Source organism: Mustela nivalis, assembly GCF_964662115.1.
Source record: "Mustela nivalis genome assembly, chromosome: 2".
NCBI classification, from domain to species: Eukaryota; Metazoa; Chordata; class Mammalia; order Carnivora; family Mustelidae; genus Mustela; species Mustela nivalis.
The window spans coordinates 145,566,601-145,592,200 of record NC_139021.1 but is presented as its reverse complement, the minus strand read 5'-3'; the positions used below and the strand labels follow the sequence as shown (position 1 = coordinate 145,592,200).

The following is a 25,600-nucleotide window of genomic DNA, read 5'->3' as shown; positions in this document are numbered from 1 at the left end:
AGAAATCAAATTTGGTTGAGAAATCAAAACAGCCACTTAAATGAGATACTTTAAAAAAAAAAAAGACTCTAAAAAAATAAAGCTAAGTATACTAACATCAAATGATGTTTAATCACACTTAAATAATGAGTTAGTAGAGAAGGAAAAAGAAGGTATTTGTTTCATTGTACTCTAGTCACCTTTACCTTTCCTGTTTTCTTTACTCCAGAGATTATCTCAGTAGCTCTGAGGCCTCCTTCCCATAACAGTGAACCTGATTCCCAAGACAAAATAGAGGGCTCCAACCAAGAGGGAGAGAAAACGAAAACCTGAGACTGAGGCTCTCTCTTCAAGCCGTTGAAGTAAGTGACTGTGTCATCTCGGTGCTTGGGCCCATGTGTTAGCACAGCTAGTGACTCCTGTCCTGTACTCTTCAGTCTTCTCGGCAACACAAATACAAAGATTAAGAGTAGTCATTCTGTAACACACAGAGAAAAGGGATCCATTGTGATTTAAACTTTTTGTCATTAACTGTGGCACCTGGCGTAAGTACATCTAAAGAAGCATCCTATTTCCTGAGATGAAAAATGAAGATTCACACCCTATTTACTTGATAATCCCTGACTTCCAAAGGGACTTTACGTACTAGGTCTGGTCCTAGAGCTTGCCAAGAGCTTTCTCACAGTGCTACAGGGACAAAGAGACAGATAAGGTTCTTGGCCTAAACAGAAAGGAGGGGAAAATAGTGACTGTAAACTAATACTCTGAAAATAACGTACCGAATCCGACAGCCTATAAACAGGAAATGACCATCTGCTGGGGAAGTGAGCCACTGTGGCCGACAGCATTTAAACAAAAGAAACAGCAGCTATAAAAGGCAGAGTTGGGCAGACCGATGGCATGACTAAGGACTTTTAACCAGAGTACAGGGTCCTTTGTAAAAAGGCAGGAAGTTTTCGCATCATGAGAAGTCCGTGTGGCGGTGCGAGAAGTCTGGAAGTCCACAGAAAGGGGGAACCCTCACGAAATGACAACTGGGATTGCCAGTCACTCTCAACATCCTTGAGGATTGGCTCATTGTCACCTTCTCCAAATCTAATCATTTCTCTCATTTTAGAATTCTTGTGATTTCAGTATCAATGGGGGAAGATCCTTCTGTCCCCCGACCTCTGGGGTCCTTGTCCTCCTTGCCTGTAGGGACTGTACTGCCCATCTTACCCCAGTTACCCATTCTTAAAGTTGCATACCCTCCTATTATCCGTAACTGCACATCCTTCCCTGATTTAAGCTTTCAGGGCTCCGATTAGTTTCTCCCCTCTTCCTACTTACTCCCTCTAAATGCACCACTTGGGCAACTCCTTGAACATGCGGGGCCTACGACTGACTGTAGGGACCATATCTTTATAGCTTCATTCTTCACCTCCCTCCTTAACCAGCTTCAGTCCCTGCACCCAGAGTCCAATGGCTAGAAGTAACTAGGAAAACAAACAAAAACCTTCAACGGAAAACTAGTCTCATTTTAAGTTCATGACCACTAACCTCCAGGGGGTACCTCGCAATCTGTCTTTCCTTTTCCACTCACTAAGCTAACTGTTCCCATACCTCTTCACTCTTTAAATCTGCAGCATCGCTTCCCCACTCCTCGAGTGCAGCAGGTGACCATGCTACCATCTCTATTTACAAGCTGTCAACAACAGACCTACCAACCCAGCCCTACCCTATGAGAGACTGTGCCCCCCTTCCTGTTACTGTGGATGAACTGTCCATGCTTCTACGCAAGGCCATCTCTTCCTTACTTAGATGTTAGAGCTTATTCCTTTTTTCTTCCTCAGGTTCCAAAAACTCTCCCCTTCTCTCCTAGGTCATTGATTTTTCTCTCTGTCCTGGGGCATATCCATCAACATACGGACGTGCTGCTATTTTTTCTCATGTTGTTATTCCTTGGCTCCTTTGCCTCTCCAACCATTCTGCTCCCCTCCGCAGCAAAATTCCTTGAAAGAATTGTCTATCTCCCTCTTCTCCCATTCTCTCTTACTCCTACTCCCGTCAAGCTTTGGTCCCAACCACCCCAGTGACACAGCACGTTTCAAGGTCCCCAGTAGCCTCCACACTGCCATGAGGAGTCCGTTCTCCATTTTCAGCCACATCTGACGCCAAGGACCTCGCCCTCCTTCTTCAACACTCTTATTATTGGGATTTAGGGATTCTACCCGCTCTTAGTCCTCATTCCAGGTGGCACTACTTCACCGGGTAATCTTTCTCAGTGTCTTCTGCCGGCTCCTCAAGGCCAGGACTTCGTGCTCAGGGGCGTGTCCTTGAGTCTCTGTGCTCCCTCCCTGGATGACCATACTGTCTCCAGGCTCTGAATATCCTCTCGGGCTAATGACAATCACATTACACCCCCATCACAACCTCTCCCCTGAACTCCTGACTCCTTAACCAACTTTCCACTCACACTTCACAGCAACAGAATGTCTAACAGGCAGCTGTGCAGAAAAGAGTTAACACGGCAGGCCTCTGACTACTGTCCTTAAAAAGGCTGGCCTGCAGGGTGGGCCCAGGCTGGCGTCTAGGAATTTAGACTCCAGGAGGCTTCCCACGGTTCCTTGATAAGAATGGCTCACCCTGCCTAAACTACCCATGTAAACAATGTTGTGATGAACAGTGGCTTTCCTTCTGAGAAACGGGAATTTCAGTATATGCCGTGCAGAGGATGGCTGCGTGACCAGAACCCCTTAGAGAAATTGCTGGTCTCAGGTCTGGAGCAAGAAATGTATGAGATGAGCCTGAAACATCTTGTCATCCCAGAAAATAAGAAAACTACCAGACGCTGCTAGGGTGGTATCAGAAGAACTCAGGGGTCATCTTAGAGAAGTTCCCATCGGCCAAAGTTGAGCACTCTGTCATTGAGAATGATTACTATACTGGATTGGAACACACCCAAATTGTTTAAATGCATGAGTTCACAAAGATAACTAAACAAACTTTCTCAGTGACCTTGGGAGGATACTGGTGTCTAAGTAATTGTTTCAAAAGCTGGTGAATTAAGGGGAGCCTGGGTGGCTCAGTCATTAAGCATCTGCCTTTGGCTCAGGTCATGATCCTGGGGTCCTGGGATCCAGCCCCGCATTGGGCTCCCTGCTCAGCAGGGAGCCTGCTTCTCCCTCTCCCATTCCCCCTGCTTGTATTTCCTCTCTCACTGTCTCTCAATCAAATAAATAAAATCTCGGGACGCCTGGGTGGCTCAGTTGGTTGAGCGGCTGCCTTCGGCTCAGTTCATGATCCCAGCATCCTGGGATTGAGTCCCACATCGGGCTCCTTGCTTGGCAGGGAGACTGCTTCTCCCTCTGCCTCTGCCTGCCACTCTGTCTGCCTGTGCTTGCTCTCGCTTCTCTCTCTATGACAAATAAATAAATAAAATCTTTTAAATAAATAAATAAAATCTTTTTTAAAAAATCTGGTGAATGAAAGAAATTTTATCCTCTCTTTCTTTACTAACAGTATCTCAAAAAGACCCAACTATTTGAAGAAATCTTTCTTTACAGAGATATCCTGCTGATAAACAAACAAAAAAGAAACTATAGAATAGCACCATTTTGCAACTCCCAATGAATGAGTAGAGTATATTGTCTAGGCAAAAATCACTGATGACTGCTAATGTCACAAGGCAGATGTTGTAGGGGAAAATGGAGGGGCTCTGTAGACTGAGATCAATTATAATGTATGAACCTTATCTAGATCCTGATTTGAAGACACAAATGTAAAAATATTACAAACAACTGGAGAAACTAACTTTAATAACATGAAGGGATTATTGTTACTTTTCAGTGGGATAATGCTACCAAGGCTATGTATGAAAGAGGGCTGGAGACGCATGAGTGTCTGCAGGTGAGATGGGGTGACAGCCCAGATGCCTGTAGAACCCTGGGAGGGGAAGCAGATTAAGGGTGTAGATAAAACAAGACGGTCCATGTGTTAATCAGGGTGAAGAAACACATAGAGGTTCACAGCAGTAATCACTCTGCTTTCGTATATGCTTGAAATATCTGTAATACAAGTCTTCTCTTTGCTGTTCTTAAGAAATACTGTTCATACCCACAGAACTGCAGAAAGATTAAAGCAGTCTAATGATAGCCAAGATTGAGGAACTCTCACACTGCTGGTAGAGCAATAAATCAGCATTCCACTTTGAAAAACAATTTGGTAAAGCTGAGGATACACATACCACATAACCAAAGAGTTCCACTTCCAAGTTTCTGCTCTGGAGAACCCTGGGGATTTTATATATGTACAAGAATGATCATGGGAGACTTTTTAAGCAAAAGAAGTTTAGAAGCTAAAAGTTCATGAAGAGGAAAATGGTTACATCATGGGATATTCAGAGAAAGATTACCATATGGCAGCAAAAAGAAGTAGCCAAGAGTTACAGGTCAACACGGATATATTTTATAAATACAATTTTTTTTTTTTTTTGAGCCCAGAGCTGGGCTTGAACTCATGACACTGAGATCAAGACCTGAACTGAGATCAACAATCAGATGCTCAACTGACTGAGTCACCCAGGCTCCCCACAAATACAATTTTAAATCAAAGAAACAATCTGAAGAGTATATAAATTTGGGCATTGATATATTGAATTTTTTAATATTTTCATAATTTGAGTATCATTGACACAAAGTTATATTAGTTTCTGTGTTACATAAGTTGTACAACTTCATGATTCTGATTCAACAAGTTTATATATTAGGCTATGTTCACCACAAGTACAGCTGTCAGTATTAAATTAAAATACTGAATTTTTAAATACTTCTGAGAATAAAACACCAAATTCAGGATTGTGGTTACCTTCAGGAGGGAGGAATAGGAATGTAATAGGTAAAGGTACACAAAGGGCTTGAATTGTACTGAACATGCTTGGTTTGTTTTTTGGGTTTTTTTTTTTTTTTAATGAGGTGTGGTTAAAGAGGTGTTCCTTATATTGTTCAGATATATTTTATGATACAAAAACCCCTAGAAAAAAAAACATTGAGAGGCGACATTAGGATGGTTTTTTAAATTTTTCTATATTTTTTAAAAGCTTATTGTGATGAATAATGAGTATGTATTATTTTCATAATAATCAAAACCTTTTTGCTTGGTAATTTAGGCTTTTCTTTCACTGAATATGATGGTCCAAAAAATCTAAGATTGCAGAGTAAGAGCTGAGCACAATGATGGCAGTTAGTAATGTGTTAGCAGTTACAACAAAGATACACCGCAATAGTGAGTTCTTACTATGGCAGCAAAATAGAGGTAAGTTTAGGTGACAAGTTTTGATATATAAAAGAGGACTAAGCCTCACTAATTACTATAACTGTATACCCCACCCTATCTAATCCTCATAGAAAGAATAACCTGCATAAGGAATAACAGATCTAGTGGATCATTTTACTACTAATGTGTCATTATTAAATTGGCCACTAGGGGGCCCCCAAATAGCACAGTCAAAACCTTCAAGTTCTAAAGATGCATTAAAATCAAGCAGAACAGGGAGAAACTATGCTGACTAGCAGGTGGAAATACTTATATTCAAATCAAATGCATAAAATTACAGTGATAATGACCTTCCCTCTCGCAAATATCTGGGTTTCTCTCCAATGGTTTCTTCCCTTTAATCTCAAATCCTTAAAAAACAAAACAAAACAAAAACAAACTTCTGGGGTGGGTTTAGTGTCTGCTTTCAGCTCGGGTCATGATCCAGGAGTCCTGGGATAGAGCCCCGTGTAGGGCTCCCTGCTCAGTGGAGAGCCTGCTTCTCCCTCTCCCTCTGCTGATCCCCTTGCTTGTGCCCTCTCTCACATAAATAAAATCTTTCAAAAAGTGTTGGGGGGGGACCCAAACTCTATGTTGTTTCTTTGTTCTTACTTCCCATTTATTCTCCAACACACTTAAATATGGCTCTTATTCCAGTCATTTTATAGTAAAAAGCTATAATGCTTTTTATTATGAAAACCAATGCCCTTTAATGGCCAAATCCAAAGGTCAGTTTTCGATCCTTTCCTTACTGCCATTTGAAACTGTTAATAAGTTCCTTTTCCCTGAAACATTCTCTTTTGATTCTGTGAGAATGCATCGGATTGGAATTACTTTATGCTTAAGAGACAGATAATTGCTGGTTTTTTCATTCACTCATGCATACAACAAATACTTAATACTACGTGCTGGGCATTATGCTAGGTAATGAGAAGTCAGCAATGACAAGGAGTTTTCAGTAGCTTCTAGTCTAATGGAAGCAACAAAATGACATTATAAAATAGTGCTATTGAGGGGCTCCTGGGTGGCAGTGCGGTTAAGCCTCTGCCTTCCTCTCAGGTCATGGTCTCGGGGTCCTGGGACCAAGCCCTGCATTGGTCTTTTTGCTCTGCAGGGTGCCTGCTACCCACCCCACCACCCTGACCTCTGCCTGCCTCTCTGCCTACTTGTGATCTCTGTCAAATAAATAAATAAATTTTTTTTTTTAAATAGTGCTATTGACCTGCCACAGGATTAAATGCAGAGATGTGTCCAGCAGGCAGAAGAGGGGGGGCAACCAACCAAAGCAGGACAGCCCATTATCTGCATTTTCCATAGGCTCTTAGGACTACAATTAGATTAATTATAAATCAAATCAATTCAGAATAAAAGGAGTCCAACATAGTCCCCAAGTCCCCTTCCTCTCCACTCCACCACAGGAGCCCAGAAAGCAGATTCAGTTGCCTTACCCAAGAGACACACACACATGCCTTCAGAACATTTATAGAGACTATAAGACACTCACTGCTTCTGGGTCCTCACTTAACCTTTTCTCCTGAAGGTCCTGCAGTTAGACTTCTATTTCTTACCGCTGTTCAGACAACAGTGAAGTTCAAATTGTCAAATAAGTACTCACAGTACTGGGCGACTCTAACTGCAAAACTCTCTTCCCTCCGTTTCTAGAATGCTACGCTTTCCTAGTTCCTCTTCCTCTCTGGCTCTTCTTTCTCTCTCATGTTGGACCATGTCCTCTTTTCACGCCACACAACTCTGCAGAATTTCACCTGGTCTCATTCATTTAACTACTAAATATCCCCCAATGGATACTTATGCTTTATCAATGGATACTTAACCAACCACTCTCCCGAACTTCAGACATCCTTCTAGTCTTGCTATACCCTGTATCCAGACTGGATTCCATTTCTTGGACTCAACTCTAGTACAGTTTATGGTTACAAGGCCATGAGGTCAGAGGTCCCCAAGATTCAGAGTCCTACATGGGAAGCACACAGGGATATCTTGAGAGTTCAGAGAAGATCTCCCAGGACAACAGACATCTGAAATGAATGAGTTACATAAAACACAAGGTTATGTGTCCCTAATAATTATTTCAGTATGCCTTTACTTTTTAAATGTACCCCCCACTAAGTATGGAACTTCCCACACACACACCAAAAAATGGACTAGAGAGTATGGTCCTCTTAATTCAAAAAAGAAGAATTTTTTCGAAGGTTTTTATATCTAAGCTGCTGCTACAAAATCCTGTAACTGACAGGAGTTGTGAGTGAGTGAACAGGAGAATAGGATTGGGGGGGGGGGCACAAATCATCCATCAAAGCAAAAATACACACAGTAGAAAGTTAAGTTACAGACAACTGATAAATTGCAATGATTCCAGGATATGTTTGGGGTGTACTCAGAGGGTTAAAGCTCATTAAGATACCAGATGAAACTTGCGGGTACATATCCATTACTGTAGTTAATGATTAGCCAATTTCTCAATCTGCAGAAGGCCACTTCAGTCAGAAAGACCAATACAACCATAACCCTTTATCTTTAGAGTGGTCAGAGTCTGATGAATGGGTCAAAGATTTATAAAACAGGATGAACTGTATCAGCAAGTTTTGTCTTTACAGAACACTGCAACTAAAAATGCTTATTACAAAATATATGTGGTTAAAAGAGAGTCCTTTCTCTGCCTTATAAAACTCACTGTTATAATGCCTTTCCATGCCCATTTTACCAAAAATGCTAAGCATCATAAAGTTATTCGATAGCATTAAATTACAAAATAAAGAGGCAAGACAGGGTTGTGTTGAGAAGCATGGGTTTCAGAGTAGGAGAGATATGGTTACAACTCTGCAACTTACTAAAAATGCAAACTTGGAATTGTAGAAGCTAGGTGAGAGTTACATGGGGCTCATCATTACTATTCTTGCTACTTTTGTAGACATCTGAAAACAACTATAATAAAAGATTAAATTTCTTTACGTATCAAATGAGAATTAAGTTTCTTTATCTGTCAATTGAGAATAACACCATGTCCCATCTTACAGAGCTGTTGGGAGAGGAGTACACACTACACGCTCAGTGAATGTTAATCTCAAACCCTGGAAACTCTACATACACATACCTGGTAGGACAAACAAAAATCAGCCCATGGTGTTTCATCCATGTTTTTGTTTCTTATGTGTATTTTTACATAATTGTAACCATAAAATTGAAATAATTTTGTATTCTGCTTCGATGGTTTTATAGGGCCACCCTTTTATAGGGCCACCCTTTTATGTCAATCTATAATCTTCCCAATCATTTTTAATGCTCACTTAATACTCTAATGATGAATCTAATTTAGTTAACCATTACTCTCCAATTCATTAATTTGTTTCTAACTTGTCATTAGTATAGCCCTTGCTGCAATAAATTATTTGGGACATTCAACATCACTTTTCAATTATTTTTTGGTGGCAAACTCCCAGGTATAGGATTATTAGGTCACAGACAGTCCATTGTTATGGTTCTTAATATATACTACTATGTCATTTGCAAAAGAATTGAACAGTTTATAATGCCACAAAGGACGGCTGAGAGTTCCTGCTTGACACAACTTTGTTAGCATCTGAAAAAATAATTTTACTAGTAAGGGTACTGAGCTACTTTACTACGGGTTCATCTGCATTTCCCTAGATATGTCCAAACAGGGAGAAGAAAAAAAGTGAATTTTAAATTACATTTGGATAAATGTCTTTAATTTATAAAGAGTAATAAAAAAATGAGTAAGAAGATAAGCAGGTATACAGCACAGAAAAAATACAAGGTTAAAAACAAAGAAAACATGCATCTTCGTAATAACATGAAAGAAAAATTAGTAAGTTAGTGAGAAAACATTTCTACCTATCAAACTAGAAAGATTCACTTAAAATTACAAGGTTGCAGGAAATGATTTCTACTCATAGGGGTTTAAACTATGAAAGCGTTTCTGGAGGGCAATATGGCAATGGATACCAAAAGTCTTACAATTCTGCATCCCCTTGGCCCCACAGTTATACGCCTAAGAGTTTAACCTCAAAGAAAAAACATCATATACACTCTCACCCACTCACTACAAGGATACTCGTAGCAGTGCTGTCTAAAATTAAAAAAAAAAAAAATGGTGAGAACAAAGTATACCCACTGAGATCAGTTAAATAAATTATGGCCCAGCCATACAAAGACAAACTACACAGCCACTAGAAATCATAAAGACATATAATATCACCTAAAAAAAAACTTCTCCCTATATATAAAACAAGGAGACTATTAAAAATTAAATATAGAAAGATTATATATTTTAAAACAGTATTCAGTTTACTACGATTTATATTGAAGTTAGAAACCATTTCCCCCTTCTATGTAAGAAAAATATGTGTTCTCCATGGTGACTGATACAAGCGGTGGCAAAAAAAAAAAAAGGTTTTTTTTGCTTTAACCTCACTGCATCAGTCCAATCTGTCATCTTACGTCATTGTGCTAAGAAGTGATATGGGATATTAGTAACTCCCGTGTTGTGTACGTTCACGCTGAACTCTACTCTTAAGATTGTCACTAGTAACCACTAAATGTTAGTACCGGAATTTCCCATTTAAAATGACAGAACAAGGGGCGCCTGGGTGGCTCAGTGGGTTAAAGCCTCTGCTTCTGGCTCGGGTCATGATCCCAGGGTCCTGGGAGGGTCCTGGGAGGGTCCGGGGAGGGTGCGGGGAGGGTCCTGGGATGGAGCCACGCATCTGGCTCTCTGCTCAGCAGGGAGCCTGCTTCCCCTTCCCTCTCTACCTGCCTCTCTGCCTGTGATCTCTCTCTGTCAAATAAATAATTAATTTTTTAAAAAAACTAAAATAAAATGACAGAACAAGAGGGTGGTTGGGTTATGGACTTTGGGGAGGGTATGTGCTATGGTGAGTGCTGTGAAGTGTGTAAGCCTGACGACTCACAGACCTGAAACCCCTGAGGCAAATAATACATTGTATGTTAATAAAAATAATTAATAAAAAATAAATAAATAAATGACAGACCAGTGCCACACTTTATGTGACCTATGGAAGGATGAAAGGTGTGGTATTTGTCCTAAAACAGAAGCAACTGAGATTTAAAGCTACTACTCATTCTTGTAACTAAACTAAGCTACTAAGGCAAAGGCAGCAGACAAGTAATTCCTTAAATCTGCTTGTATGACCTTGATTTCCTTTGCAACACTGGCTTTCAAGTGAGGAATGTCATCACGGGCCCATCACCACTTGGTGTTAATGTCAAGCAGTGAGCCTCCTTAGTCCTGCGTGCAATGCGGCAGGAAGGTGTCCTTCCCACACCCCACTGCAGACATGCACCTTCCACCCCCCATTTAAAAGTCCCAGCATTTAAACAGGAAGCAAGCCTTAACCTAGCTGCTTGTTTACCATCGGAATATTGTGACCAGACACTTGGATTTGCCCGGAAGAGTCCCATCCTGGTGGCCTGGCCAGTCAGTTTTCCTTTCCACTGTTCATATGTCTCATTTAGAGATACATTATACAGTCACCAAGTTAAGAACCACACAAATGCATAAATAAATGTCCTATTGGTGAAGAGCATACGTCTTAATACATTTTATCAGAAACATAATAGTAGGAACAATTTAAGGGAGAAAGGAAACATTCTGTTCAGTCTTCCTGTACAATTTTTTAAAAAAGAGTTTTCATTTATTTATTTATTTAGAGACAGAGCGCACAGGCAGTGGGGGAGGAGCAGAGGAAAAGGGAGAGGCAGACTGCCCACTGAGCAGGGAGCCTCAAGGTGGGGCTCAATCCAGGACCTTGAAATCACGACCTGAGCCCAAGATAGATGCTCAACTGATTGAGCAACCCAGGCACCCCTCTTATACAATTTTTTAAATAATGAAATACTAACGGAAATACGGTTGAATAGTATCTAAAAATTACAACATGCATTTGAGAATCTCACAATGGAGACAAGAATTAAATGGCGTAGAGAAGAGAATTAACGTGTTTGGCAGCCAAGGGGAAAAAAAAAATCTGGCCATCAGGTTCTGCAGACAGGTACTTATGAAACTGCAGACAAAAGGTATTAAACCTTTTGGATCCAGGGCCCTTGGGTGGCTCAGTTGGTTAAGTGTCTACCTTGGGCTCAGGTCATAATCCCAGCATCCTGGGATGGAGTCTGCATGGGGCTCCCTGCTCAGTGCAGAGTCACTTGTCCCTCTGCCTGCTATTCCCTCTGCTTGTGTTCACGCTCTGACAAATAAATAAATAAATCTTTAAAAAAAATAAACCCGGGGCGCCTGGGTGGCTCAGTAGGTTAAGCCTCTGCCTTCAGCTCAGGTCATGATCCCAGAGTCCTGGGATCAAGCCTCACATTGGGCTTTCTGCTCAGCAGGGAGCCTGCTTCCTCCTCTCTCTCTGCCTGCCTCTCTGCCTACTTGTGATCTCTGTCAAATAAATAAATAAAATCTTTAAAAAATAAAAAATAAATTTAAAAAAATAATAAAATAAATAAACCTTTTGGATCCAGTCTTCCTGGAAAATGTCTTGGACAGTAAGATGTCAAGTTGTCTGAGGCTCATGCTTTCTAAGGAATTCCTGTCAAACCCTAAAATATCGCACTTTGCTTCCCCCCCAACCATGTAATAGCAAAAGGAAGGAACTCAAAGTGGGACAATCACAATCTCTAAGCCAGGGGTCTGCCTGCCAATCCCCAGGATTGCTACCATCTCCACCCATTCCCTAAAAATATATGAAAAACAAAACGAACAAACCAAAGGGGGTGGGGGGGAACCTTGCAGTTTAAGCCCTGACATTCTTTTGTAAAAAGTCACACTCAGCCAATGGGGCCCCATCCCTCCAGCAACTCAAGCCAAAAAGCTTTTCTCACTGACTGCTTTCTTTTTCTCTTAACTCATCAAATCTCTTTTGCCAGCCTTTTAAGATTCCTTTAGAAGTTGGCCACTTGGGGCACCTGGGTGGCTCAGTGGGTTGGGCCTCTGCTTTAGGCTCAGGTCATGATCTCATGGTCCTGGGATGGAGCCCTGCATCAGGGTTCTCTGCTTGGCAGGGAGCCTGCTTTCCCCTTCTGTATCTGCCTGCCTCTCTGCCTACTTGTGAGCTCTTTCTCTCTCTCTCTCACTCTGTCAAATAAATAAAAGATGAAAAAAAATCTTTAGAAAAAAATTTTTTTAAATAAAAAAATAAATTTTTTTTAAATAAAATAAATTTTAAATAATTTGGCCACTTTTCTCCCTCTTCACCTGCTCTCATCCTGGTTCAAACAGGATTTTCACCCTGATTGAAAACAGCCTCCTAACTGCTTTCCCTGTTCCCCACTCAGAGCACTTGACCAGGGTCACACAGCCTGGAGGTCATGGAGCAGGAGCTAGAGGACAGGACGACAGAGCCTACGCTCCCCGTCACCACTGCTCCATACTGCCTTGTGCTTTTCTGTCTTCCCACACCCGTGCTAGAACCCGGCCACTGGGTCACCAAGGATCCTCACAGAGCACTGGCTCATCTAAAGAGGTATGGAAAGAACAAAACTTCAGCATAAAAAGGCTTCACTATCAAAGAATTCCACTGGGAAGGTTCACTATAAACTTCCTAATGAAGCAAATAATAAATGGCTTTTAACAAAACAGCTCTGTTAATCCTCTGCTTCCTTCCTATCGGACCCATTTTTCTCTCTCCTTCCTTCCCTCCCTCCCCTTCTCTCTCTTCCTCTTCTCTACCCTCCCCCACCCAGGTCTCTCCCTCTCCCTCTCTCTCTCTCTGTCTCTCACTTCTCACTTTAATGAGCTCGCAATGAGACGCTAAACTTCCAAGAAATCAAATATTCAGATTTTAAAACCCATTGCTCAGCGAGCTGAAACAGGAAGTATACTGAACGAAGTACAGATGACAGAACTACCTACCTGACCTAACCTCACACTTTCTTCCTTTCACCTTTAATATCTTAACCCGTGGGACACCTGGGTGGCTCATCAGCTCAGCGTCTGCCTTCAGCTCAGGTCATGATCCCAGGGGCCTGCCTGGTCCAGTCCAGGTCCTACATCACCATCATCAACAATAACAACATCATCATCACCATCACCATCATCATCTTCATCCTCATAGGGCTCCTTGCTCAGTAGGGAGCCTGCTTCCCCCCTCTCCCTCTGCCGCCTTCTCCCTCTGCTTGCTTCTCCCTCTGCCTGCCACTCCCCTTACTGGCGCTCACGCATGCTCTCTCTGACAAATAAAGTCTTTTAAAGTGATAATAATAATAATCTCTTAAAATATACCCCAGCACCTACAGCATTTGCATTAACATTCTTTCCCTAGTTTTAAAATTTTAACATTCTTTCCCTTGTTTTAAAATTTTTTAAATTTTTGTAATTAAATGTTTGATAATAAGCACAGGTTTTAGGAGTCCTGTACCAATAACTGTGGATGACTGTCTGTACTCATGTAGCCATCACCCAAAATGAGACATAGCACACTATGGGACCTCGGGAAGTTCCATCCTGCTCTTTCCTCAACACTGTCCCTCCCTATCCAACCTACAATTATGTTCTGATTTCTATCCTTGTAGAATAGTTCTGCCTTTTCTTAGACTTCATATAACCCACAAAGCATATGTTCGTTTATGTCTAGTTTCTTTCCCTGCACACAGGGTTCTGAGACTCCTCTGTATTGCTGGGTATAATAGTTGTCGGGACCTGTGAACCACCACAATTTATCCATTTTCCTGTAGACAGACATTTCAGTGGTTTCCAATTTTTAGCTATTATGACTAAGGCTGTGGACATGTGTTTTCCTTTCTTTTCATCAAATACCAAAGAGTAGAACTGACAAATCAGAAGACAGATATGTGTTCAATTTCATTAGAAATTATCAAATGGCTCCCCAAGAGTTGTGCCATTTTGCACAATCACCAGCAATCTATGGTTCCGGTTGTATCACACCATCCCCAAGGCTAAGGACAGTTAGTCTTTCTCTTGTTAGTCTTTCTACAGGGTGTGAAATGGTACCTTCTTGTAAGTTTACATTGGCATTACTCCCCTGCTGACTAAATGAGGCTCAGTGCCTTCCCAAGTGTTTACTGACCATTGGTATGTCTTCCTTTGGAAAGTCATGGCTTTTCCTCATTTTGTTACTGCACAATTCCTCTTTTGTTCATTTTCCTATTGGGTTTTTGCAGTTCTTTACAACCCCTAGATACAAGTCCTTTGACACATAAAAGAGGTAGAAATATTTTCCTCCCACTTAAGTATTTGATGCTAGACATTTTCATTACTGGATGTTGGTTTTTACTGTATTCATTTAGAGAGCGATTGATTCAGTTTTGGCTCACGGTTCAGTTACTTACAATTCATTTGAGACTTTCCAAACATGCTTCTGAGCTTTGTTAGGGTGGGCTTAGAGGTGGCTTTGGTCTATGGCTAATTTAACCCCACTCCAAGATGTCTAGCCAATGTCCATGTATGAAACAGTCTCTCCGGGGCACCTGGATGGCTCAGTGGGTTAAATCTCTGCCTTCAGCTCAGGTCACGATCTCAGGGTCCTGGGATCGAGCCCCACATTGGACTCTCTGCTCAGCAGGGAGCCTGCTTCCACCTCTGTCTCTGCCTGATGCTCTGCCTACTTATGATTTCTGTCAAATAAATAAAGAAAATCTTTAAAAGAAAAAGAAAGAAACAGTCTCTCCTCGATGCCTAGTAGAAACACACACTACTCTGAGGTCTATGTGAGCTCCTGGAATTGTTCAGCATGTTGATTTCCAGTGTGGCTTTCCCCAGCATTGTAGGGTTTCAAACTTCACATATACAGATGAGAATTCATCAAAAGATTCTAGAGGACCCTTCTATAGATCTCCAGAGGTCTCCTAGTTCTATGGGTTTCTGTATAGTACCCTCTGCTCCGGTTTATCCCACAAATTCTAGGTGCTTTAGCTTCTCTGAACTCTTCCTGGGCTCTATCTGGGTTTTTCTACTCTGCTACAGTCTAGCAAGTGCCTACAGGCCATGTGCTGGGCACCTACAATGTCATTTCTTTCAAGGGTCACTACCCTGCACTGACTGTTTTCCAATGTCTGAAAGTGGCTGTTTCATATATTTTAATCCTGTTTTTCAGTGTACAGTAGGAGGGCAATGTTCAAGGTGGTTAATCTTACATGGGAATATGTACCACTTTTATAGTTTTCTTCTTTGTGTTAATTTTTAGTGGTTGGTCTAGTGACTAAAATACGAGTTTGAAGTTATGACCACGCACACAAATAAAAGTGCACTAATTCAGCGTATGAAATTTAGGACAGCATAATTCCATTTCCCTCTTCTGGTATTCTTGTGGTATTATATTCTATTTCTATAAAATCTGTAAACCCCATGTTTTAACATTTCTGCTTTAAATACCCAATAGTCTGCGGGTATCTATTATATGGGAAGGTCCCAGAAGGTTTTCCAACATACGGGTCTGGGTTATTTAACATTCCTGGTTTTCTTCATTCTTTTCTGCAGACCCAAGTTTCGGTCTGGCCTCTTTTATCTTTACCTTGTGGAACATTTTTTAGCATTTTGTGGCAGTTCATATCTGCTAGAAACAAATTCTTTCACCTTTTAATCTGTGTGAAAATACCTTTGTTTACCTTGGTTTTTGCAGACTTCCTTCTTGAGACAGAATTCCAGGCCAACAGGGTGTTTGGTTTGGTTCTGTTTCCTTCAGCACTTTTGTGGATGTCACTCCATTGTCTTGAAGCCTCTAGTTTTTTTCTGGTGAGTGTTTAGCCATAATTCATACTGTTATTCCCATGTAGTTACTGTGTCTTTTACTCACTAGCTTGTGAGATCTACTCTTCAGTGTTTAGCAGTTTGATTATGATGTGTGTAGGTCTGGGATTTTTTTGTTGTGGATACATTGGTTTCTTTTTGTTTTGTATTTAACCTACTTGGGGTTTGCTGAGTTCTCGATTCTGTGAACTGAGGTCTTTCATCAGTTTTAGAAATTCTTAACCACGGTGTCCTCAAGAATGTCTTCTGCCACTTCTCTCCTCTTTCAAAAACCCCAAGTAAAAACACTTCAGACCGACATTATCCCACAGGTGGAGGAGTTCTTTTCTCCCTCTCCCCTTAGTTACATTGCTCTCTCCTTAGTTACATTGGAATGTGCCATTGACAGGGCTCCATATTCACTGATCCTATCTTCTGACATGGGAAGAAGCTGTTAAGCCCATTTGTAAACTCAGTCTTCACTTCTAACATTACAGTTTTCATTTCTAGAATTTCCATTTCGTTCCTTGGTAGAGTTCCCTTGACTCTGTTAAAAATCCCCATCTGCTCGTACATGTTGCCCACTTTTACCATTAGATCCTCTAGCATTAGCATTCTTTTCTCCTTAGTTATCTTTATGTGTCTGTCTGATAATTCCACCACCTGGATTACCTCTGGGTCTCTCTCTCTCTCCTGGCTATTTCCTCTCCTGATATTTGGTCACATTTTCCTGATTTTTCTTATATCTTCTAATTTTTTATTATAACCCAGATATTCTATACAAAATTACATTCATGACTGAAGTAAGTAACATTTCCCTTCTACAAAGAGACATGACCCTCTGTCAGACCACTGGAATGGGGTCTGAGTCAGTCTCATCTGCCATTAATCTGGGGCTGGGCTTTGATGCAGCTTTAGCTTGATGTAGTCTCTCACTGGCTTCAAATATTTAAAGGGTGGGACTCGGGACTTTTGCTAGAGCAGGGTCTGGAATCCAAGCCCAGGTAGGATTCCAGAGACCTGCCTGTGCTTCACAGCTAAGCCATGGGCTGTCCAAACCGTGGGAGTGCTTTATGTGTACACTGTGACAGTTAAGTAAACAGATGGCAGATGGTGCGAGCCAGGTTTCTCACCAGAATAAGAGTAACAGATAAACAAAGGGAGGAATTTAGAATGATCTAAGTGTCAATGGATTTGAGTTGGACATGTCAGTATGAACTCACATTTAGCCTAATATAGATGGAGATGGGTATATATAGAAATATTTATAGAGATGTATAAATATACAGATTAGTACCTCCACATATATTTCCTGGCTCTGTCAGCTGAGAGGGCCTACAAGCACAACACCCCAGTAGCAACAAGCACATCTAACACCTAGATCTTGGTTTCCCCATTCTTTTTTTTTTTTTAAGATTTTATTTATTTATTTGACAGAGAGAGATCACAAGTAGGCAGAGAGGCAGGCAGAGAGAGAGAGGAGGAAGCAGGCTCCCCGCTGAGCAGAGAGCCTGATGCGGGACTCAATCCCAGGACCCCGAGATCATGACCCGAGCCGAAGCCTTCGGCTCAACCCACTGAGCCACCCAGGTGCCCCTCCCCATTCTTGTATAAAAGCAACAAGGGCTCCCAGGAGAAATAGCTGACTGAAGATCTGTGGCAGGAAATATACACATAAACCTGGAGTATCACATAGTGCCAGAAGTAAGAAACACACACACACACACACACACACGTTGATGGGGTAATGTCAAAGAGACAACCAAAAGAGCTCCCAGTGGTCAAAGGTAGAACAATTTCAACCAAATAAATAAAGTAGTAATTGACCATAACCTCAAGTCTAAAATAAATATCCATGAGTCCATACTGTTTAAGAAAATGGGAGTGCCTGGGTGACTCAGTCCTTTAAGCGTCTGTTCTCGGCTCCCCACCCCTTCGAGCTCACTCACATTCTCTCTCTCTCAAATAAATAAATAATTAATTTAAAAACTAAAATCATTCTAAAAAATAAATTGATTTTTAAAAAGAAAAACAACTGGGAGCTCTCTCTGCTTTAAGCATGACTGCCAGGTTTTTCATTTGCTAGGGATTTCTCTTTGCTTTCCAGTCCCCTGCCTTGCTTTCTGCAGCCCAGGTGACTTCTTCTCAGCCTGTTCCTCCCCAGCCTTCCTGTGAGAGGGCAGCTTCCTACATTGTGGGAAGGCCTGGAATGAATTAGAGGGTTTCTCTTACCCGTCCTGCCCTGTGTTCAATGCTCTGGCACTGAAAGCACAGAGTTGCAGACTGTGGGGATGGGGAGGGGGAAGGTCATCTCCAGCTCTCTCCCTGCCTTCAGGCTTCCATAACTGAAAACCTAGGGCACTCCTGATGAGTGTCTCTCAGCTCTCCAGGTCTACCCCTTCACCCCTGCTTAGTCCTCTGCTTGCTGAGGGTGGTTGCTGGGCACTTGGCGAGAGTTCAGTGTGCCTCAGGTAAGATCTTGGTCAGCTCAACTTCCTTGGCCCACGTGTGTGGCTCATCATCCCTGAGTATTCCGTGAAGACCTGTGGGCGAGGACTGCAGGTGGACTTGCTCTTTGGTGGAGGAGCAACTGTGGCTCCTCGGGGTTCTAGACTGTCGCACCAGCCCGCCTGCATGGGACCACAACAGACCAGCCCAAAGTGTGGCAGGTTTCTCCTTTCCCCTATCTGGGGCAGGTTCCTCTTCCATGGGCTGTTCTGAACAGCCATGGGTCTCCTCTCCACTGTGAAGCTTTCATTAATTTCTGGAGTTTGGTTCACTTGGGTTTCCTTGTATCTTCTCTGACTGGTGGGTTTTTAAAACTATGATCCTTACTTGGCTTCTGTTGGTTTTCAAGGTGACCATAACAAAACCCTGTAACTTTGTACATCCAAAGAAGTGGCAGGATTCATTCCCCAATGCTTCTGATGGTTTACCACCCTCTCACCCACACACTCACATCTCCGGGGCATTAAGGTTTCCTTTCAATTATCTTCTCTCTCCAAAGAAGCCTTGCCTTGATTACCCTGTCTAAAAGAGTCTCACCAGGGGCATCGGGCTCTCTGCTCAGCGGGGAGCCTGCTTCCCCCAGCCCTCTCTGTCTGCTTCTCTGCCTACTTGTGATCTCTCTCTCTCTGTCAAATAAATAAATAAAATCTTTAAAAATAAAAGAATAAAAGAGTCTCACCAGATCTGGCAAATCCACAGAGACAGAAAGCAGGTTCCTGGTTGCCAGGGCTGGGAAAGGGAGGGAGGAGTAGGGAATAACTGTTTAATAGGTATAGGGCTCCTTTTAGGGTTGATGAAAAAGTTCTGGAACCAGCCGTGATGGGTACACAGCATCATGGAGGTACCTTATTGCTACTGACCTGCACACATTAAAATGGTTTAAAAACTTTATACGTATTTTGCCACAATAAAAAAAAAAAGAATAGATAAATAAATGCTTAAGCAAATGAAAAAAATCTAGCAGTAGTTTCTGGGAAGATGGAAAGATTAAACATACATATTTAATTTCACTCTTTCCTAATATGCTAATAAAGTATTTTTAAGGCACAAACAAATGTCTGAAGGCTGGAAAGCAGATGGAACAGTGGTAAATAGTAACAGATCCAGGAAAGCTGAATCTTAAACTAGGAAGGTGGAAAGCCAAAAACCTACCTGACTTAGTCCACCGAATTCTCAAAAGGCACAGGAATTGGTAACAGATGGTACCTCTGGAAACAGGGGTTAAGAGAACATCAAACAGGGCAGGTTGGTTGAAAGTTCTTCAAGAAATAGCCTAATCCTGGGGTGGCTGGGTAGCTCAGTTGGTTAAACATCTGCCTTCAGCTCAGGTCATGGTCCCAGGGTCCTGGGATGAGCCAGCATTGGGTTCCCTTCTCTGCAGAAAGTCTTCTTCTCCCTCTCCCTCTGCAGCTCCCCCAGCTTGTGCGCTTTCTCGCTCTCTCAAATAAATAAATAAATAAATAAATAAATAATTTTTTTTAAAAAGAGATAGGCTTTGGACATTAAACTTAGGGAAATTTATCAGAAAGAACAGAGACTAAAACAGATGATAATAAGAAAAAAAAATAGGGAAATCAGAGGCCCAATCAATATAATTTAGTATCTATACAGGAGAGGCTCTAGAGAAGCAGAATGAGGGAGTGAACCAAGAAAGAAAAGGAGAGAGGAAATAGAAGATCCAACCCAAAGGAAAAGAGAGCCTCTAGAATGAGAACTAGGCACTATGGGAAAACAGAAGTTACTCTGTATGGCAGCACTTTGCCCTGGGAAGGACTTCTTCAAGATGATGACATTAACAGAAAAAACGATGTGACAGAAAGCAGGAACATTGGGCAACTGATAGAGACTCCTGAGTTCAGTTAGTGATAAGGACACAGAAAATCATAAAAACAACTTGTGTCCTGAACTGAAAACTCAGGTAACATCAATTCGATATACTACTTGAGAAACCACAGATAAATCCTGAAAAGCAAGGAGAGTCAAGAACAGTCACCTCTGAGGAGGAAGAATGAGACTGGGGACTAAGAATCCCTATTTGTAAATCCCTGACAAACTACTTAACTTGCTGAACTGTATAACCTTGAAAAAAGTGTACGTAAAAGAACCTGGAAGATGGGGAAAGAGTTCAGAACCCACGTCAACAACTAAATCTGACCTCTGGAAGCAAAGAACTCCCACAAAATTGTCCCTAAAGGAAAAAATAACAATAACAGATAAGTTTGGGGGAGGGGGGAAGCAAGAAGGAAGTAACATTACTTCCACGCTGTCACAACTCTTCACAAATACATAGCGTCAAGAGCAGAAATCATAGGTTTCTGGGCTTCAGCTCCCTAACTTTATAAAGCGGGTGTAATAGTATCTCTCACAGGACTATTAGTAGGCTTCAATCAGATAATGAACATGAAGTGCTTACAGTGATTGGTAGATATAAATATTATTAACACAGTTAATAATTCACTCTTTTTTAAATAACTAAAATTCCTTTTTTATACCAAATCAACCAATTCAATTGTCATAATACTGAATGTTTACTTGACTGCTTACCTTATCTACTCAAACAGCAAGGCTTCCTCCAATCCCTTCACATAAATCTCCTGAAAAAGAGGGAGAGACATTGACTATCCAAGAGAAACAGAAAACTTATTAATAAAAATACTTATCACACCAAAGAATTGGCTGTACCAGAAAAACTACTCAGGTCACCATGTTTTATCTTACACATTCTAGTTCATTGTGATCAATCATTCACTCACCAAGCAAATAAGCAATAGAATTGAAAACTTTGTACCAACTGTACATTAACTTAGTAATGCTGAGACAAGAATTTTTCCATTTCAAAATAGGCAAAGTCTCCAACTTATGCACAGGCTGTCTTCTCCAAGTTCAGTGATACTTTGTTATAAAGCTTGGGAAACATTTTTCCAAAGAAATAAACTTATGAAATAAAGTGAGGCCCCAGGCAATCCCCAAAAACCAATTTACTCCATACGTACCTGAAAACCACAGAAAAAGACAGGAAGAAATGTAGCCAAGTTAAATGACTTTCAACCACGTCTTTTGTTCTCCCACAGCAAGCAAAAATAGTTCTTACGTGAGATTAGACACTATGTCACACCTGGTTTCATTCAACTTTGTATCCTTATACACATTAATGGTATGTAACACAGTACATGCTTTCTCTCAGGAGCTTAAAATATTTACTTAATGAATGGATAACTAGAATTAAAAGTACTATTTGGACCATATTCTTTCTATGGAGAAATGCATTACAATTTTCAACTGAAGGAACAGCTTCCTTTTTCTTGGCAACAAGACCAGTTTGAACACCAAGAATCATATGGTATCAGCAGATACTCCATCGGACTTGAAAGCTATTCCTCCTTAGAAATCAGGTTTTGGTTGGAGATCACTTACACTATTGCTAAGTATGTATATATCACTAAACTGGGTCTTCATTATATACAACTTGACCTCCAAAATTTCCATGACTTCTTTCCCTTTAAAAACCAGTAACTTTGGGGCACCTGGGTGGCTCAGTGGGTTAAGTGTCTGCCTTCAGCTCAGGTCATGATCTCAGGGTCCTGGGATCGAGCCCCGCATCAGGCTCTCTGCTCAATGGGGAGCCTGCTTCTCTTCCTCTCTCTCTGCCTGCCTCTCTGCCTACTAGTGATCTCTCTCTCTCTCTCTCTCTCTCTCTTTCTCTCTGTCAAATAAGTAAATAAATAAAATCTTAAAAAAAAAAAAAAACAAGGGGCACCTGGGTGGCTCAGTGGGTTAGGGCCTCTGCCTTCGGCTCAGGTCATGATCCCGGGGCCCTGGGATTGAGCTCCACATCAGGCTCTCTGCTGGGGAGCCTGCTTCCTCCTCTCTCTCTGCCTTCCTCTCCGCCTACTTGAGATCTCTCTCTGTCAAAGAAATAAATACAATCTTAAAAAAAATTTTTTAATTAAAAAAAAAGTTACTAAATGTAAATAGTGGTCATCAATATTGTATCTGAAAAGAATTTTTCCTTCTGGTTTTAGTGACATAGAACACTGTACTAAAGTGTATTACATAATGATTTATGCATATATTGCAAAACAATCACAGTAAGTCTAATTAACATCCATCACCATACACTTACAAATTTTCTTGTGATGAGAACATTTAAGATCAACTTTCACAGCAACTTCCAAATACACAATACAGTATTTTTTAATTAATTAATTTGAGAGTGCGCGCATACTGGGGGAAGACAGAAGGCAGAGGCAGAGGGAGAAACTTAAGCAGATGCCATGCATGCAGAGCGCAGGGCTCAATCTCACAATCCTGAGACCAGCACCTGAGCTGAAACCAAGAGTCTGATGCCCAAAATCCTGAGCCACCCAGGTGCCTCTGAAATACAGTCACCATGCTGTACGTTACATCCCTGGAATTAATACGTTATAACTGGAAATGTGTACCTTTTAACCACCTTCACACCTTTCCCCTATCCCCCACATCCCTCCTCTGTCAACCACGGATTGGTTCTCTATTTCTGGGACTTCGGGGTTGTTTTTTTGTTTTGTTTTGTTTTGTTTTGTTTTTAGATTCCATGTATAAGTGAGATCATACAGTATTTGTCTTTCACTTAGCATAATGTCTTCAGGTCCCATCCATTTTTTACTTTTTGTAGATAATATCTCCTTCTTTTTTATTACTGACTATTCCAGTGTATGTGTGTGTGTATCACATTTTATTTATCGATTCATCAATTGACGGACACTCAGGTTGTTTCTGTGTCTTCATTGTAGATGACGCTGCAGTGAATATGGGGATGTGGATGACTCTTTAACATAATGATTTCATTCCCATCAGATATATACCCGAAAGTGGAATTGCTGGATCATATGTTGTTCTATTTTTAGTTTTTTGAGACAGATTTCTGATTTGTATAGTTTCTGCTCTACTTCTAGTTAGTATAGAAGCTTATCAACTGCAAACTTAATACCATGTCCCACCCTCCCAAAAAAAAACTTTTTAAAAGAGTCACTATGCAGATAAAAAGATCTGATTAAAACTTAGTATTTCTCCAGCTCAGATGCAGCTACCTGTTCTTAGATATTTCAGAAACAGAACAGATATAAAGTTACCTAACATGATAACAAATTGTTTTAGGCACCAAAATAATTGCAAAAATAACTGAAAAGTATGGGCTAAAATTACAGAACTTAGTAAACAATGTATTCAGTGTCCACAATGATACTGATTTTCATAGTGTAAAACCTGAGAGAAATTTACCTAAAAAAATGAACTCTGTTAACTTTTCATTACTCTAAGAAAACAAATCATCTCTATAATGTACCCACACAGGAATAAAGACTAAATTTATCCTAGAGAGAGAGAACTCACTTCAATACTTCAAGCTTTTTGAAATGACTGATCATCTCATTTCTTCTACCAAACACAAAATTCATATAGATTGTCACTTTAAATGTGATATGGCATCAAAAGCACTTATGTTCCAATTTAACATCAGAAATTATTCCATAAATGTTATTTCTTTTGAGCACCCTTTCTGCTCTAAAATTCTATACCCTCAATAAAACCAACTTACTTTATTTCTTTATAATGATTTCATTTTATGTAAATTTAGGAAGGCTATATAAATATTTGCTAGAACAAATGTAGGAGGTTGAATAGTTGATAAGGACTACTGACAAAAATGGAAGTCTGGACACAGGTAATAATGTCATCATCCGAGAAGGCAAAAGCATTTCTGAACTACCTACTACATTAACACAATATCCTTGACATAAAGATTTCTGGGTGAAGTCTTTTTGTGGCATTTTTGAAAAATAGTAGTATATCCAAGAAAATTTAATCATAAGTAATTAAATCTATGTTGAATTTTGTTTCAAGAATATTTTCTGTTAAAAGAATAATGTTCGGGTCGCATGGGTGGCCCAGTGGGTTAAACCTTTGCCTTCAGCTCAGGTCATGATTTCAGGGTCCTGGGAGAGAGCCCCACATCAGGCTCTCTGCTCAGTGGGGAGCCTGTTTCCTCCCTCTCTCTGCCTGCCTCTCTGCCTACTTGTGATCTCTCTCTGTCAAATAAATAAATAAAATCTTAAAAAAAAAAAAGAGCAAAGTTTGATGTCTCTATGTTAGTAACCTATGTAACAAAACATGAAACCCACTAAGGAAAAGCAGCACAGGAACCTTAATATATCACTTTTAGAGACCGATACTTACATGAAAGTAAACATCATCAACTCCAATCATATTTCAAACTTTTAGAAGTGGAGGGTAGAGGAACAAGAAGGCATAAAAAATATTACACTATTTCTATGGTGTGGGTTTATATCTTAATATTTTCATCAGAAAAGTAAATAGGCAAATTGAGACTTCCAACTAGCTTGTCAGAGGGCTGTCATGAGTACTAATAGTCTCAGGGTAACATTTTGCGGGGGGGGGGGGTTGTTGTTGTTTTAAGATTTTATTTATTTATTTGACAGAGATCACAAGTAATCAGAGAGGCAGGCGGGGGGCAGGGGGTGGGGGGGAAGGACGGTCCCTGTGGAGCAGAGAGCCTGATGTGGGGCTCGATCCCAGGACCCCAGGATCATGACCTGAGCGGAAGGCAGAGGCCTTAACCCACTGAGCCACACTGTTGCCCCCCAGGTTAACATTTTAATAAACTTTTCTCTCATTTTTTCCAAGTATCTCAGCATTAAAAACTACAAAACATGATGTTGCTGCTTTGGAAAAAGTCTGGTGTTTCCTCAAAAAGTTAAACATAGATTTCCCATGTGACCCATTAATTCTACCCTAGGTATATACCTGGAAGAACTGAAAACATGTCCACACAAAAACGTTCAGAAATGGCCATAGTAGCATCAGGCACAATAGCCAAAAAAGGGGAAACAACTCAAAAATCCATCAACTGGTGCATAAATAAAATGTGTATATCCATACAATAGAGTATTATCAGTATTATAAAAAGGAATAAAGTAGGGTGCCTGGGGGGCCCAGTATCTGACTCTTGGTTTCAGCTCAGATCAGGATCTCAGGGTCAGGAGAATGAGTTCAGGAAAGAGTCTGCTTGTTCCTCTCTGC

The 25,600-nt window shown here is 40.8% G+C and overlaps 1 protein-coding gene and 1 long non-coding RNA gene across 12 annotated transcripts in view; one reads left to right on the top strand and one right to left on the bottom strand.

Moving 5' to 3' along the window:
• SHLD2 (shieldin complex subunit 2) overlaps nt 1-25,600 on the bottom strand; it is an 87,773-nt gene that overhangs the window by 36,254 nt on the left and 25,919 nt on the right. For 2 of the 11 annotated variants that reach the window (XM_082718134.1, XM_082718129.1), the window contains exons 2-4: nt 21,068-21,117; nt 19,676-19,731; nt 309-457 (exon numbers count right to left, since the gene is read on the bottom strand). The gene's annotated coding sequence lies outside the window, so the exon portion shown is untranslated. Of the gene's footprint in view, nt 1-185; nt 458-13,183; nt 13,318-19,202; nt 19,253-19,675; nt 19,963-21,067; nt 21,118-22,280; nt 22,429-25,600 lie in introns of those variants that run through there. The other 9 variants (XM_082718130.1, XM_082718128.1, XM_082718127.1 and 6 more) reach the window with 7 other exon arrangements.
• On the top strand, nt 209-13,169 carry LOC309856796. The gene is made up of 3 exons (XR_014307350.1): nt 209-341; nt 3,808-3,867; nt 12,607-13,169. It is a non-coding gene; the product is annotated as an uncharacterized lncRNA (long non-coding RNA).